Source organism: Chiloscyllium plagiosum, unplaced genomic scaffold, assembly GCF_037043375.1.
Source record: "Chiloscyllium plagiosum isolate Xiang-an unplaced genomic scaffold, Cpla_swu_hap1 HiC_scaffold_27, whole genome shotgun sequence".
Classification (NCBI taxonomy): domain Eukaryota; kingdom Metazoa; phylum Chordata; class Chondrichthyes; order Orectolobiformes; family Hemiscylliidae; genus Chiloscyllium; species Chiloscyllium plagiosum.
This window is the reverse complement of record NW_028270165.1, coordinates 58043417-58058198: the sequence shown is the minus strand read 5'-3', so window position 1 is coordinate 58058198 and position 14782 is coordinate 58043417. Positions and strand designations below refer to the sequence as shown.

Sequence of the window (14782 nt, the reverse complement as noted above, 5' to 3'; positions counted from 1 at the left end):
CTTCATTCGTTGATTTTGAAACATCAGTCTTCAGATTTTCAAATACTCTGCAAAAAGGGATTACAAAAGGGATCATCAGTGCAGGGTAGAAATTCAGAAAAAGCAATTCTACTTTCTGTGGAATATTCTTTTGTTGTACCACAAAATTGAAAGCACCATCCCACTCTCTCTCCCCCTCTGTTCTCACTCCGCTCCAACTAATTCCCCTGAAGGTGCTGATTCAGGATCTTACAGGGGCAGAAAAAGCAAAAACATCAAGACTAACATCTCTCTGAATTTTGGATAACTCCACCCGAAAGTTAATATCTTTCACAACACTGGGATCCTACGGAGAGTGAGCAGGTCTGATTTTGGGAAGCAAAAAAAAGTGTCAATTCAGGGTAAACCTGCAATGCAGCTTCTTGAGGAAGGACCAGACACGAAATAGTTAATGACCCCAGGAAGGTGGGAGCAAAATGAGACATCAAGGCATTAACACCGACACACTTCAGTCAAACTCTTCTCCTGCTTCCAGTCAGGAGAAAGTGAGGACTGCAGATGCTGGAGATCAGAGCTGAAAATGTGTTGCTGGAAAAGCGCAGAAGGGTCATGCCCGAAACGTCGATTCTCCTGCTCCTTGGATGCTGCCTGACCTGCTGCGCTTTTCCAACAACACATTTTCAGCTGCTTTCAGTCAGGGCAAAACATGCTCTGATAGTCCAGCCTTCACAACCACACTTCTGCGTTCACTGAAGACAATTTGAGTCACACAGCACAGAAACAAACCCATGACCAAATCTGTCCGAGTTGGCTATCTGGTCAGCAAGGACGAGTTGGACCGAAGGGTCAGTTTCTGTGCTGTACATCTCTATGACTCCAGTCACATTTGCCATCACTTGGCCCTGACCCATCTGAACCCTTCATATTCAGATGCCCGTCCAGGAGCCTTTTAACTTGTCATTGTACCAGCACCCACCACTTCCTCTGGCAGCTCACGCCATCGCTCAAGTGACTCCACGTTGAAAGCGTCAGGTCTGGTGCACCAGATGACATCAGGATAATCTTAGATCATTCCAGATCGCATCGATACTCAAGTCAGTGGCTTTCCCGATCAGGATGTTGTACGTGATCAAACAGGTCAGTGGGTAGGCGATCCCCCACCTCTTAGTTCAAGTATCTCTACGAGAACTCCCTTGCTGGAGGGTCCCTTGGAGACACTTCAACTGGACTTCATTGAGTTGGAGAAATGAGTTGAGTTGCTAGAAATATGTTTTGCTTATTGTTGATGTCTTTTCTAAGCGGATTGAAGCCTACCCTCCTCCTAACACTACTGCTGAGACTGTGGTGAAGATTTTGTTTAAGGAAATAATTCCCCGCTTCAGTATACCTGCGTGCATTAGCTCGGACAATGGACCACACTTTGTAGGTAATATTAACGGAGAACTCTGTTCCCAGCTTTGTATTTGTCGGTAACTGCATGGTGCTTATCCTCAGGCGGCCGGCATTGTTGAATGTTTTAACCAGACTCAAACCTAAACTTGCCAAATTAATGGCCAAGTCTGGCCTCTCCTGGTTATGCTAATCCCTGTGGCCTTATTCCAGATGCGATCCATGTCTGCGGGCAAGATGCGACTGTCTCCAGTTGAGTGTCTCTCTGGTCACCCCCTCCGTACCCCTTGGAATGATTCAGCTCCCTTCTCAGTCCACAACCAATGATTGCTTCGGTCATGTGGACATGTTCTTGCTCTAACTAGTGTTATGCGTGCCTTTCACTCCCAAGAGCGTGCGGCCTATGGCGATGTTCCCTCCCTTTCAGCCTCGTCACGGGTAGAGTCTGGTGCGTTGGTGCTCATCAAGAACTGGACTGGCAAAGGTCTCCAACCTCGTTGGAATGGCCCCTTCCAGGTTTTACTTCCCACCCCTACGGTGGTCACAGTCGCTGGGCGCTCAGCTTGGGTCCAACTGCACCATTGTAAATTGATTGACCGCACCAATCAAAAGGGGGGGAAAAGGAGGAGAGAATCCTGGAATCCCAACAAAAGGAGTGGACCCTGTCCATTTGGGTTTTTGAATTTTGCTGTTGTTCTAATATTCATCTTATTACAGATACTTGAACTAAGAGGAGGGACATGTGGGGGATCGCTATCTCCTCACCTTTCTGATCACGTACAACATCCTGATGGGGAAAGCCACGAAGCATCGATGTGATTAGGAATGATCAGAGATTATCCACCACCTATGCAGAGGAGATGTCGTCCAATGCACCGGACCAGACGCCTTTGACGTGTGGAATGTGATGAAGATTGATTATTGCAATGGACTCTTACATCAGAAAGACCAGATGGTCCATCTGGACAGTAGACATCAGTGGGAGTTATGTCTTTTTGATTTTACCTGCAGACGAAAGCCTAGTGAGGATAAAAGTGATCAACCCCGTTATTATGGTAAATATTTTAAGGGCGCCCAGGAACACCATCACTTTTTGCAGGACGGGCCAACTCAAGAAAAGGGAAGCCTGATAGGGGAAACTCCTCAATCCACAAACAACTTATTTATACAGGCCCACAGAACGCTCTTCACCCCAGAGGCAATAGTATGTTACTCCTCTCTATCGGGAGATGACTTACTTGCCCCGTCCCCAGTCCCCGATTCCATTCTATTCATCAGACTCCCTACTGCCGACCCTCCGCAGAGAAATACAGTATCACTTTCCAACACCATATGAGCCTTGTGCTACCTGTTTGCTGACATCTTTTCACTCCACTGCATGGTCGTATGAGAATTGCTTTAATGGAACCGGCTATGAGTGTGCAATTGTTCATATTCCACATAACATCACCTGCCTACTTGAGACCTGTCATGCCCACTCGTGCAAGACAAAAGGAGCCTTATACCTCCTGCCCATATACAAAGATGGCTTGCATTCCACTGGCTGGGTAACAACAGGCCTTATGCGTCATAAGTAACTATACCCATCTCCATGTACACACCCGGAACGGAACTATTCCCTTGCGCATTTGTAGGTCTTTTCTCATTTCAGAATGTGATACTGTCGCCAAGACCATGTGCAATAGAGTTAAGGGTGAGCCTAATGGGAACAGAATTCTGAGGACCATTGTCTACCAGATGTCCAGCACAGAAATAGTCCCTTCGGTCCAACTCATCCATGCCGATCAGATATCCTCAATCACTAGTCCCATTTGACAGCACTTGGCCCATATCCCTCTAAACCCTTTCTATTCATATACCCAGTGAGATGCCTTTTAAATGCTGGAATTGTACCAGCCTCCACCACTTCCTCTGGCAGCTAATTCCTTACATGCGCCGCCCTCTGAATACAAGAGTAGCCCCTTAGGGCCCTTTTAAATCTCCCCCCAACCCTAAACCTATTACCCTCTAGTTCTAGATTCCCCATTCCAGGGAAACACCTTGTCTATTTATCCTGTCCATGCCACTCATGATTTTATAGAAATCTGTAGGGTCTCCCCTCAGCCTCTGGTACTCAGGGGAAAACAGCCCCATCCTGATCAGCTCAAACCCTGACAACATCCTTGCCAATCTTTTCTTAACCCTTTCAAGTTTCACAACATCCATGACTCTATGACATCCTTCCTACAGCAGAGAGACCAGTACTGCACACAATATTCCAAATGTGGCCTAACCAATGTCCTGGACAGCTGCAACATAATCTCCCAAATCCTGTACTCAGACGATTGGGAAAGTTTTCAAAGCCCACAAAAGACAACCGGAAAAACATTGAGGTATCAACACCCGGCGGGGGGTGGAGAAGGGAAAGGAAGCCAAAAGTGCTGGAGCCAAGGCAGAGGAAGAACAGAGGATGCACAGCCGGCTTGAAGCTGCATGTGCTGTACTTATACCTGTTGCATTTACTTGTGGAAATCGGGTGCATTTTGAAAAGGAAAACAGAAAAGATATCTACTCCTCCCAATCTCTGTCCTCCTCACCTGGTAACTAACTCCCATACCTGAGTTGACAGGGTCTGCTCCGCCCTGGATTCACTCCCGTTGCTACAAGTGAACAGATTTTCCCGCCCCAGGATTAGCCCAGACGGAGGGATTTTCATTCATTCAGTGTCACTTCCGCGTTGTGACGTCACGAAAGGAGCGGGTGGGCGGGGCCAGGCCGGGAGCACGCACTGCGCCTGCGCTGTCCTGCACTATTTGCAAATATCCCTTCGCTTCAGAGAATCCCCACAGTGTGGGAGCAGGCCACTCGGCCCAACGAGTCCACACCGACCCTCTGAAGGGGAACCCACCCAGACCCATTCCCCTACCGCTCTACACTACCCTGACAAATACACCTAACCTGCACATCCCTGGGCACTATGGCCAATCCCAATCAAGGCCAGTGAGCAATGTTGTGATGTGGGAAATGAACCTCACAGAATGATGGAGACAAGGAGAGTAAATGTACCAGCAATTAAAACTGGATTGCAAAGATCATAAAAATGGAAACCGAAAACAGTGTGTCTGCATGTGTGCTGCACTGTTACAAAAGTGAATGAATTGACTGCACACATTGAAGAGAATAATTATGATCTGAGACTCCCTGCAGAGACATGGCTTCAGGACGACAAGGATTGGATCTTGAATATCGAGGGGGTAGTCAAACGGGAAGCTAGGTGAAGGTAGAGGGTTGGCATTGCTAATGAAAACACTGATCACAGTAATCAGGTGTCAGGTCGGATTTCAGGTCCTGGTTTCTCTGTCCTCTGTTGATCTCCCTGTTCCCACAGAGTAAGATGTTGGTCTGTTCTCAGCTCTGCTGAAGTTTTGATTCTCCAACACCCCACCCCCCACCCCTTTACACCTTCCAGAACAATACAACATTCAGTCAATCGAAACCCAATCCACTATCTCCCAGCCTGACAACCGACCAGACACAGAGTGTAGTCGTACCAGGGAATCAGACAAGAAAAGTGAAACAAAAAAATAGAAATAAATAGGTGCTCATGCTTAATGTTTGTCAATAGGAAGTAAACCAGAAATAGGGGTCTCCCAGGATTCTGATAGTGCCCTACTTGAGGAATTCTCTTTGCTTTATATCTAACTATTAGTACCCAGCTATGACTTACAACAATAGTTATGCCAACAGAAATAAAGCATCTGTTACCAAATAGACAGAGATACACAGCACGGAAATAAACTTTTTAGCTGTAAGCACACACAAGTCCATGGGGGTGAATTTGCATTTGCAGAATTATATTTTCAAATAAATTCTATTTTGCTCAAAAATACACAATCTGCAAGCTGTCAGAACATGTTGTATTTTATAAATTCCTACTTTAGAAACAGAACTTGTCAGATTCAAGGTGGGGATAGACAGACTCTGACTTTTAACGCAATGTCTGAGCTGAGATTGGATTCAATTCCCTACAGTACGGAAACAGGCCCAACAGGTCCACACCAACCCTCCAAAGAGTAACCCACCAGGCCCCATTCCCCATATTTACCCCTGACCAGTGCATGTAACACACTGGGCAATTTAAGCATGGCCAATTCACCTAACCTGCATACTTTTGGATTGTGGGAGGAAACCGGAGCACCTGGAGAAATCTCATGCAGACACGGGGAGTATGTGCAAACTCCACACAGTCTGTGGCCAGTGGCTGGAATTGAACCTGGGTCCCAAGCGCTGTGAGGCAGAATTAAGAACCTCTGAGCCACCATGCCACCCAGATGTTGTTACCTTTTGTGATAAAACCTTATGTTATCGAGATTTACATATGAATGATAGTTGCAACCCACTGTACAAGATGAGAGGTGTAACCATCCAGGTTTGTTCAATATATCAATTCCGTGGCAGGACACTTTAATCTTCTTCCATAAATTCTGTGCCTTATGATCTTGTGCTCCACAACCACCTGATGATGGAGCAGTGCTCCGAAAGCTAGTACTTCTTGGTGTTGTGTGATGTTTAACTTTGTCCAGGTTCGGGTGGATTGACCATGCTAAATTACCCAGTGTTCAGTGTTGTGCGGATTCGGTTGGATTGGCTGTGCTAAATTACCCATGGTGTCCAGGTAGGGTGCAGGTTAGAGTGGATTCGCTATGTTAAACTACCCATAGTGCCCAGTGATGGGTTAGCTGTGGGAAATAGTTTCACAGTAATAAAAGTAGGAGGAGAAAGTGAGGTCTGCAGATGCCGGAGATCAGAGCCGAAAATGTGTTGCTGGAACAGCGCAGCAGGTCAGGCAGCATCCAGGGATCAGGAGAATCGACGTTTTGGGCATAAGCCCTTCTTCAGGAATAAAAGCAGGAGTCAGCCATTTTGCCCATCTAGCCTGCCCCGTTCTTCATTGCGATCATGGCCGATCTATCCATCGTCTCAGCTCCTCCTAGCAGCATTGCCCCAACTACCCTTAATTCCCCAACCATGCAAAAACCCATTTTGAATATACTTAATGAAGAGAATTCCATAGATTCACTACACTCCAGGAAAAGCAGTAGTCCTCACTTTCTCCTCCTCATCTCTGTCCTAAATCTACTCCCCCTAGTCTTGAGGTCTGGTCTCACCCACCAGCAGAAGTGACTGGATAGGGTTCGGCTTCATCCCCACAGTGCAATGAATTCCCATTTTTCGCCAAAATCGCAGATGCACTCCCTTTACTCAGTCGCTGTCTCACAAATGCAAGATTTCATTGGAACTTCTTCTGCTCCCAGGAAGGACAAAACATCTTTGAAAGCTGCTCTGAAAGCCCAGTCTTCACAACCACACTTCTGCTTTCTCCAAAGACGATTGGTGTCATACAGCACTGAAACAAACCCTTTGGTCCAATTCATCTGATCAGATATCCAAAACTAATCTCGTCTCATTTGTCTGCATGTGGCCCATATCCCTCTGAACCCTTCCTATTCATATCCCCATCCAGATGCTTTTCAAATGTTGTAATTTTACCAGCCGCCACCACTCCCTCTGGCAGCTCGTTCCATACATGCTCCACTCTCTGCGTGAAGTTGCCCCTCAGGTCCCTTTGAAATCATTCCCCTCTCACCTCAAACAGGGTAGGACTCCCTTACCCTGGGGAAAAGACCTTGGGTATTCACCATATCCATGCCTCTTACAAACATCTATAAGGTCACCCTTCAGACTCTGATCCTTCAGGTGAGGATCTAAAATTTGAATTTAGGTTATTGTCACATGCAACAAGTATATGTAGATTTTTACTAACCACAAAATGGCTTTTCAATTTAAAATAATAGAACAAAATGGCCGAGAATAATGATTGAACTCTGTGAACTTGTCCTGCTGTTTTGCAGAATTAAGCTAAAATCCGAAGATAAGAGGACAATGGAGTCTGTTTAAAATGAACACTGACACATTAATTGACCAATTGAACTAACCTTGAGCTGCTACCATGCATGATGATTTATGTAATTAAGACTCCTTTCCCAGGAAATATCATTGGATTAACCTGCTGTGAATCATGTCACCTTATTATATTTGATTGGTATTTTCTTGAAATTAAGGCTGTACTGTCTCTTAAAAAAACTTAAATAAATAATGTGTAATTTTCAAATGTAATTGCACAACTTCACCATGGAACACAGAAGCTTTAACCACTGTGTTGCTGGACAGAATTGTGTCAAGATGCCTTATTAAACTGATAACCTTGCTTTGTACAGACTGCATTCCATTGATTCTTTAGACCAATCGCGAACCAAAAGGCCCCTTAAGAGGGGTTTAGATCTTCACTCTGGATAAGTTAGTCTGGCCAATTAACCCTAACCTGCACATTCCTGGGCACTACAGGTAATTTAGCATGACCAATCCGTTCCTGGACACGATGTATAATTTAGCACAGCCAATTCACACAAACCTGCACCTCCCTGGTCACAGTGAGCACTTTAGCATGGTCAATCCACCCTAACCTGTCCAAAGTTTAAAAAAAATCTCACACACCCAGGTTACCGTCCAAAAGGTTTATTTGGAAGGACCAGCATTTGGAGTGCTACTCCTTCATCAGGTGGTTGTGGAGAATAACATCATAAGGCACAGAATTTATAGAAAAACATTAGTGTCCTGCCACTGAAATGATATATTGAACAAACTTGGATCGTTAAGCCTTTCAGCTTTCAGAGTGGTCTGCAGGTATCATTAATATGTAAATCCCAGAACTTCCTGAAAGACACTTTATTGAAATAACTTAAGGTTTTATAACAAAAGATATCATCTCAGCTCAGACCATGCATTAAAGGTGTGAGATCAGAGTCTGTCTGTATCCCAATCTGGAATCAGACTGGTTCTATTTCCAAAGCAGGAATTTATAAAATATTACCTGGATTGACTGCCTGCATGAACTGCCGAGTCTCACCCACGAGCTGAAATAACTGGATAGGGTTGAGCTTCATCCCACAGTGCAAAGAATTCCCATTTTCCACCAAAATCCCAGATGTACTCCCTTACTCAGTTGCTCTCTCACAAATGCAAGACTTCATTGTATTCTTCTGCTCCCAGTAAGGGCAAAACACTGGGCGCCTTCTAGCAGAGCGCTTTAGGGAACATCTCCGGGACACCCACACCAATCAACCACACCTCCCCTTGTCCAACATTTCAACTCTTCCTCCCACTCTGCTGAGGACATGGAGGTCCTGGGCCTCCTTCACCGCCGCTCCCTCACCGCCAGACGCCTGGAGGAAGAACGCCTCATCTTCCGCCTCGGAACACTTCAACCCCAGGGCATCAATGTGGACTTCAACAGCTTCCAAATTTCCCCTTCCCCCACCTCATCCTAGTTTCAAACTTCCAGTCCCCTTGACTTGTCCGGACATGTCCGACCTGCCTAGCTCCTTTTCCACCTATCCACTCCACCCTCTCCTCCCTGACCTATCACCTTCATCCCCTCCCCCACTCACCTATTGTACTCTATGCTACTCTCTCCCCACCCCCACCCTCCTCTAGCTTATCTCTCCACGCTTCAGGCTCTCTGCCTTTATTCCTGATGAAGGGCTTTTGCCCGAAACGTCGATTTGGCTGAAGCTCCTCGGATGCTGCCTGAACTGCTGTGCTCTTCCAGCACCATTGATCCAGGAAAAGGAGATAGGCAGGTCGGACAAGTCCGGACAAGTCATGGGGACAGTGCTGAGCTGGAAGTTTGAAACTAGGATGAGATTTATCAGCTCAGTCGCAGTGCGGAGAGGCAGTTCTTCAAAACATCATTACAACATTATTTCCCAATGACAAAAACAGATTCACGCTGCCTGAACTTATACAAGTGCCCTGTCATCACATCTTTAATCATAGCTTTGAACATTTTCCCTATGGCATATGTTAAGGTAAATGGTGTGCAGTTTCCTGTTCTGGGTCTGCCTTTTTGAAGAAAGGTGTTTTCCAATCTAAAGAAACCTCCCCTGAAACTAATGACATTTGGAAAATTAAAACCAATGCATTAACTATTTCACTAGCTAGTTTTTCTTTAAGGGTCTAGAATGAAATACTTTGGCCAACTGGGACTTGTGAACTCGTAGTTCCAACAGTTTACTCAGTACGACTTCCCTGGTAATTGTAATTGTCTTCAGTTCCTCCTTCCCTTTCAATTCCTGATTTCCAGCTAGTTCTGGGCTGTTACTTGTGTCCTCTCCAGTAAAGACAGATTCAAGCTCTTTTCAATTCATCTACCATCTCTTTATCCTCTGTTATTGAATCCCCAGACTCATTTTCTACAGAACCAACACTTTCTTAACTTTTTTTAAGAAAAGCTGATGAAACTTTCCTTCCTGTTTTTATATTTTTGGCTAACTTTCTAACTCTAATTGCTGTGCTCCTGCCTCCATTATTTCTGATGTTTGCCCCAGCTCTTAACTCTCGCATCAACATGACTGCATATTCTATGGAACTGACCTTGGTTAAGTGTTGCAAAACACACAAGGGCAAATTTTTCATCTCCAGAAAGTCTTAGTACTGAACACGATAACATTCACTTTGAAATATTGTTGATTCAACCTTCACAAGCACACCCTCCAGATTCAAAATCCCACAATGACACCCAGTTCTGTTATGACCTTTAATTTGAAGAGAAATTTGAATATCCAGTGATTAACTGGAAGAACTGTTCATGAGGTTTTCACATTTTTAAACAAAAACAAATCAACTGGATTAATTTAGCAGAATAGCATGTATGGCTTTAAATTGTAAATCTAGTTTTCTTTTGAGTGACAGAGCAGGTCGACACCAGATGAGGATCTAATACCTGGATTTAGGCTGTTGTCAGGAGCTTTTATTAACCACAAAATAGCATCTCAATATAAAGTAATATAACAACATGGCTTCAGGCTACACATTAACACTGTGTTTAAAATGGCTAAAAGCTGCATTTCTGCATTCCTGAGCTAACTGAATCACAGATTAAGCAAACAATGCCTTCTTCATAGTATGGATCTAATTAAGCTAGATAGGACATTACTGACCATCCCAGCTAACCTTGAAGCACAGGTATGAGGAGATAATGCGTGTGAAACAACATTATTTCCCAGGAAATATCATTGGGTTAACCTGTTGTCCATTATGTAATTTTATTGGATTTACTCTGTAATTAAGACTGTACTGTCTCTTAAGAAACATATGAAAATTGATATTTTATTCCAAGTTAATCACGCAGTTTCTCCAAGGAACACAGAATCTTTTAATATCTGTGTTGCTGGACAAATCTTTGCCCGGCCCTTACAAATTAAAGTGTGAAACCTTGCTGAAGCAAACCATAATCCTAGTGTTCTTTTGACCGATCTTGGAACTGAGAGACCCCTCGGGGGGTTGAGATCTTCAACTCTCACTGTGCTTTTGGTGTGACCCATGATTACAGAGACTTGTGGGAACATAGAGGATTTGTAACCCTCACGGGGCAGACGAATAGTAATGCTGTTTTGTCCAAGCAATCTGGCAGCTATCAAGATGTTCAGCTCATGCTGAGGCAATGGATACAGTCTCCAAAGGAATGAGCAGATGGATGCTGCTGCCAAGCAGGCAGCCTTACACCCCAAACTTCTGGTCCCATTGGGTCCCCAGCAAAACCCAGATAGAGACAATATGGGGACAGGTACGCCAGGCCTGGGTATGGGACTGAAATCACAGGGGAGGCCCCCTGCTGAGCAGCACAAACTATGGCCTCAAATAGGATTCTCCCTCAATTCTCAAACCGAAATGTGGGTGATCCCTGATGGACTACTTTGTGTTCCTTCTTTGCTGCTGCCTTTTTCAATTGGTTATGTGCATTATTGTACACACATGGGCAAGGAGGGAATGGTTAGTACTGTATTACAAACCTGGTGTCACCCAGATTTCCAGAAAGCAGATAGGAAAAGAGCTGGAGCATGTTTAATTTGTAAACAAACAGGATGCATGGTTTAAGAGGGATGCCCTGAGGTTGTTAATCACCTCCTTGCCTGGTCAGCCTTTTTTACTTGTCGACAAATTGCTTTTAGAGTCATAGAGATGTACAGCATGGAAACAGACCCTTTGGTCCAACCTGTCCATGCCGACCAGATATCCCAATCCAATCAAGTCCCACCTGCCAGCACCTAGCCCATATCCTTCCTATTCATATACCCATCTAAATGCCTCTTAAATGTTGCAATTGTACCAGCCTCCACCACATTCTCTGGCAGCTCATTTCATACACGTACCACCCTCTGCATGAAAATATTGCCCCTTAGGTCTATTTTATATCTTTCCCCTCTCACCCTAAACCTATGCCCTCTAGTTCTGGACTCCCCGACCCCAGGGAAAAGACTTGGTCTATTTATACTATCCATGCCCATCATAATTTTGTAAACCTCTATAAGGTCACCCTTCAGCCTCCGACGCTCCAGGGAAAACAGCCCCAGCCTGTTCAGCCTCTCCCTATAACTCAAATCCTCCAACCCTGGCAACATCCTAGTAAATCTTTTCTGAACCCTTTCAAGTTTCACAACATCTTTCTGATAGGAAGGAGACCAGAATTGCATGCAATATTCCAACAGTGGCCTAACCAATGTCCTGTACAGCCGCAACATGACCTCCCAACTTCTGTACTCAATACTCTGACCAATAAAGGAAAGCATACCAAACACCTTCTTCACTATCCTATCTACCTACAACTCCACTTTCAAGGAGCTATGAACCTGCACTCCAAGGTCTCTTTGTTCAGCAACACTCCCTAGGACCTTACTATTAAGTAAATAAATCCTGCTAAGATTTGCTTTCCCAAAATGCAGCACCTCGCATTTATCTGAATTAAACTTCATTTGTCATTTCTCAGCCCATCGGGTCCAGATCCTGTTGTAATCTGAGGTAACCCTCTTCACTGTCCACTACACCTCCAATTTTGGTGTCATCTGCAAACTTACTAACTGTACCTCTTATGCTCACATCCAAATCATTTATGTAAATGACAAAAAGTAGAGGGCCCAGTACCGATCCTTGTGGCACTCCACTGGTCACAGGCCTCCAGTCCGAAAAACAACCCTCCACCACCACCCTCTGTCTTCTACCTTTGAGCCCGTTCTGTATCCAAATGGCTAGTTCTCCCTGTATTCTGTGAGATCTAACCTTGCTAATCAGTGTCCCATGGGGAACCTTGTTGAATGCCTTACTGAAGTCCATATAAATCACATCTACTGCTCTGCCCTCATCTATCCTCTCTGTTACTTCTTCAGAAAAACTAAATCAAGTTTGTGAGACATGATTTCCCACGCACAATGTCATTTGACTATCCCGAATCAGTCCTTGCCTTTCCAAATATATGTACATCCTGTACCTCAGGACTCCCTCCAACAACTTGCCCACCAATGACATCAGGCTTACTGGTCTACCACCCTTCTTAAACAGTAGAACCATGTTAGCCAAGCTCCAGTCTTCTGGCACCTCACCTGTGACTATTGATGATAATATCTCAGCAACAGGCCCAGCAATCACTTCTCTAGCTTCCCATGGAGCTCTAGGCTATACCTGATCAGGTCCTGGGGATTTATCCACCTTTATGTTTCAAGACATCCAATACTTCCTCCTCTGTATTTTAGGGTGTAGGTTAGGGTGGATTAGCCATGGGAAATATGGAAAAAGGGGTTAGGTATGGGTGGGATGCTCTTCAGAGGGCCAGTGTGATTCTATGACTCCCACCACAAAGGAGCATTTGATCAGCATCTATTCTGTCAAGCCCCTTTCAGAATTCTACTGGTTTCAATAAGATCACTTCTGGTTCATAGAGGCAGACAACACAGAAATAGACCCTTGGGTCCAACTCGTCCAATTCCCAAAATAACTAGTCCCACTTACTTACATTTGGCCCATATCCCTCTAAACCTTTCTATTCATGTACCCATCCGAATGTCATTTAAATGTTGTAAATGTCCCCGCATCTACCACTTCCTCAGCAAGTTCATTCCATATGCAAACCACCCAGTACCAAAACGTTGTCCCTCAGGCTCCTTTTAAATCTCTCTCCCCTCACTTTTAAAACTATGCCTCCTAGTTTTGAGCACTTCTTCACTAAGGAAGAGCCCTTTGCTATTCACCTTACCTCCACTCCTCATGATTTTATAAATCTCAATGACATCACCACTCAACCTCTTGCACTTCAGTGAAAAGTGTCCCAGTCTCTCCTTATAACTCAAACTCTCCAGTCCTGGCAATGTCTTGGTAAATCTTTACCAAACCCTCTCTAATAGTATTCTTCCTATTACAGGGCCACCAGAACTGTACTTAGTACTCTAAAAGTGGCCTCACCAACATCCTGTACAACCTCAACATGATGCCCCAACTCCTATACTCAATGGTGTGAACAATGAAGGCAAGTGTGCTAAACACCTTCTTAACCACCCTGTCTCCCAGTGATGCAGCTATGCACCTGAATCCTCCCATGTCTCTGTTCTCCAACAAGGCTCAAGGCCCTACCATTACCTGTATCGGTCCGCCCTTCCTTGTTTCAGCAAAATGCAACCCCTTGCTTTTATTCATACTTCTCTCATACATATATACACACATACACCCCCCAACACTCTCACAGGCTTATACTCTTTACCAAGCATGCACACAAACTCACATGCACACACACACAAATAACTCCACAAAGTTAATTTGAATTGGCAGAATTATTTGCAGATACATTCTACTTTGCTCAAAAAGTGCAGAAACTGCAGGCAGCCAATCCATGTAATATTTTATAAATTCCTACTTTGGAAATAGAACCAGTCTGATCCAAGATTGGGGTATGACAGACTCGAACGTCACATCTTTAATGCATTGTCTGAACTGTTAGCCTTTTTAAAAATAAAACCTTAAGTCATCTCAAGAACGTAACTTAAAAGATGTTCTGGGATTTACAGATTAATAAAACCAAAACCTGCAATCCATTCTCAAAGATGGAAGACTTAACAGCAATCTCGGTTTGTTCAGTATATCCTATCAGTTGCATGACACTGTGAGCTTTTGCTATAAATTCTGTGTCTTTTGAACCTGCTCCACAGCTACCTGGTGAAGGAGCAGCGCTCCGAAAGCTAGTGCTTCCAAATAAACCTGTTGGACTATAACCTGGTGTTGTGTGATTTTTCACTTTACCCAGGCCAAGTCCACCACCGGCTCCTCCACATCGTTTCCACTGAACACAGCCCACACCTCCCGATGCTGCCAGTAAACTTTACAATGCCGATGAAATGATGCACTCTACAATCCTGAAAAATTCACAATTTCTAATGATACTGGCTCCTCATTCACCTGATAGACAACATTGGAAGCTTAGTGCAGGAGGCTGAAAGAACTGATCAGCTTTAAAACAAAAACCTCTTGGAGGTCAAAGCTTTCAATGAGAATC

The 14782-nt window shown here is 44.5% G+C and overlaps 1 protein-coding gene across 1 annotated transcript in view; it reads right to left on the bottom strand.

Moving 5' to 3' along the window:
• LOC148144247 (uncharacterized) overlaps positions 1-14782 on the bottom strand; it is a 37249-nt gene that overhangs the window by 3017 nt on the left and 19450 nt on the right. The window lies entirely within an intron of this gene.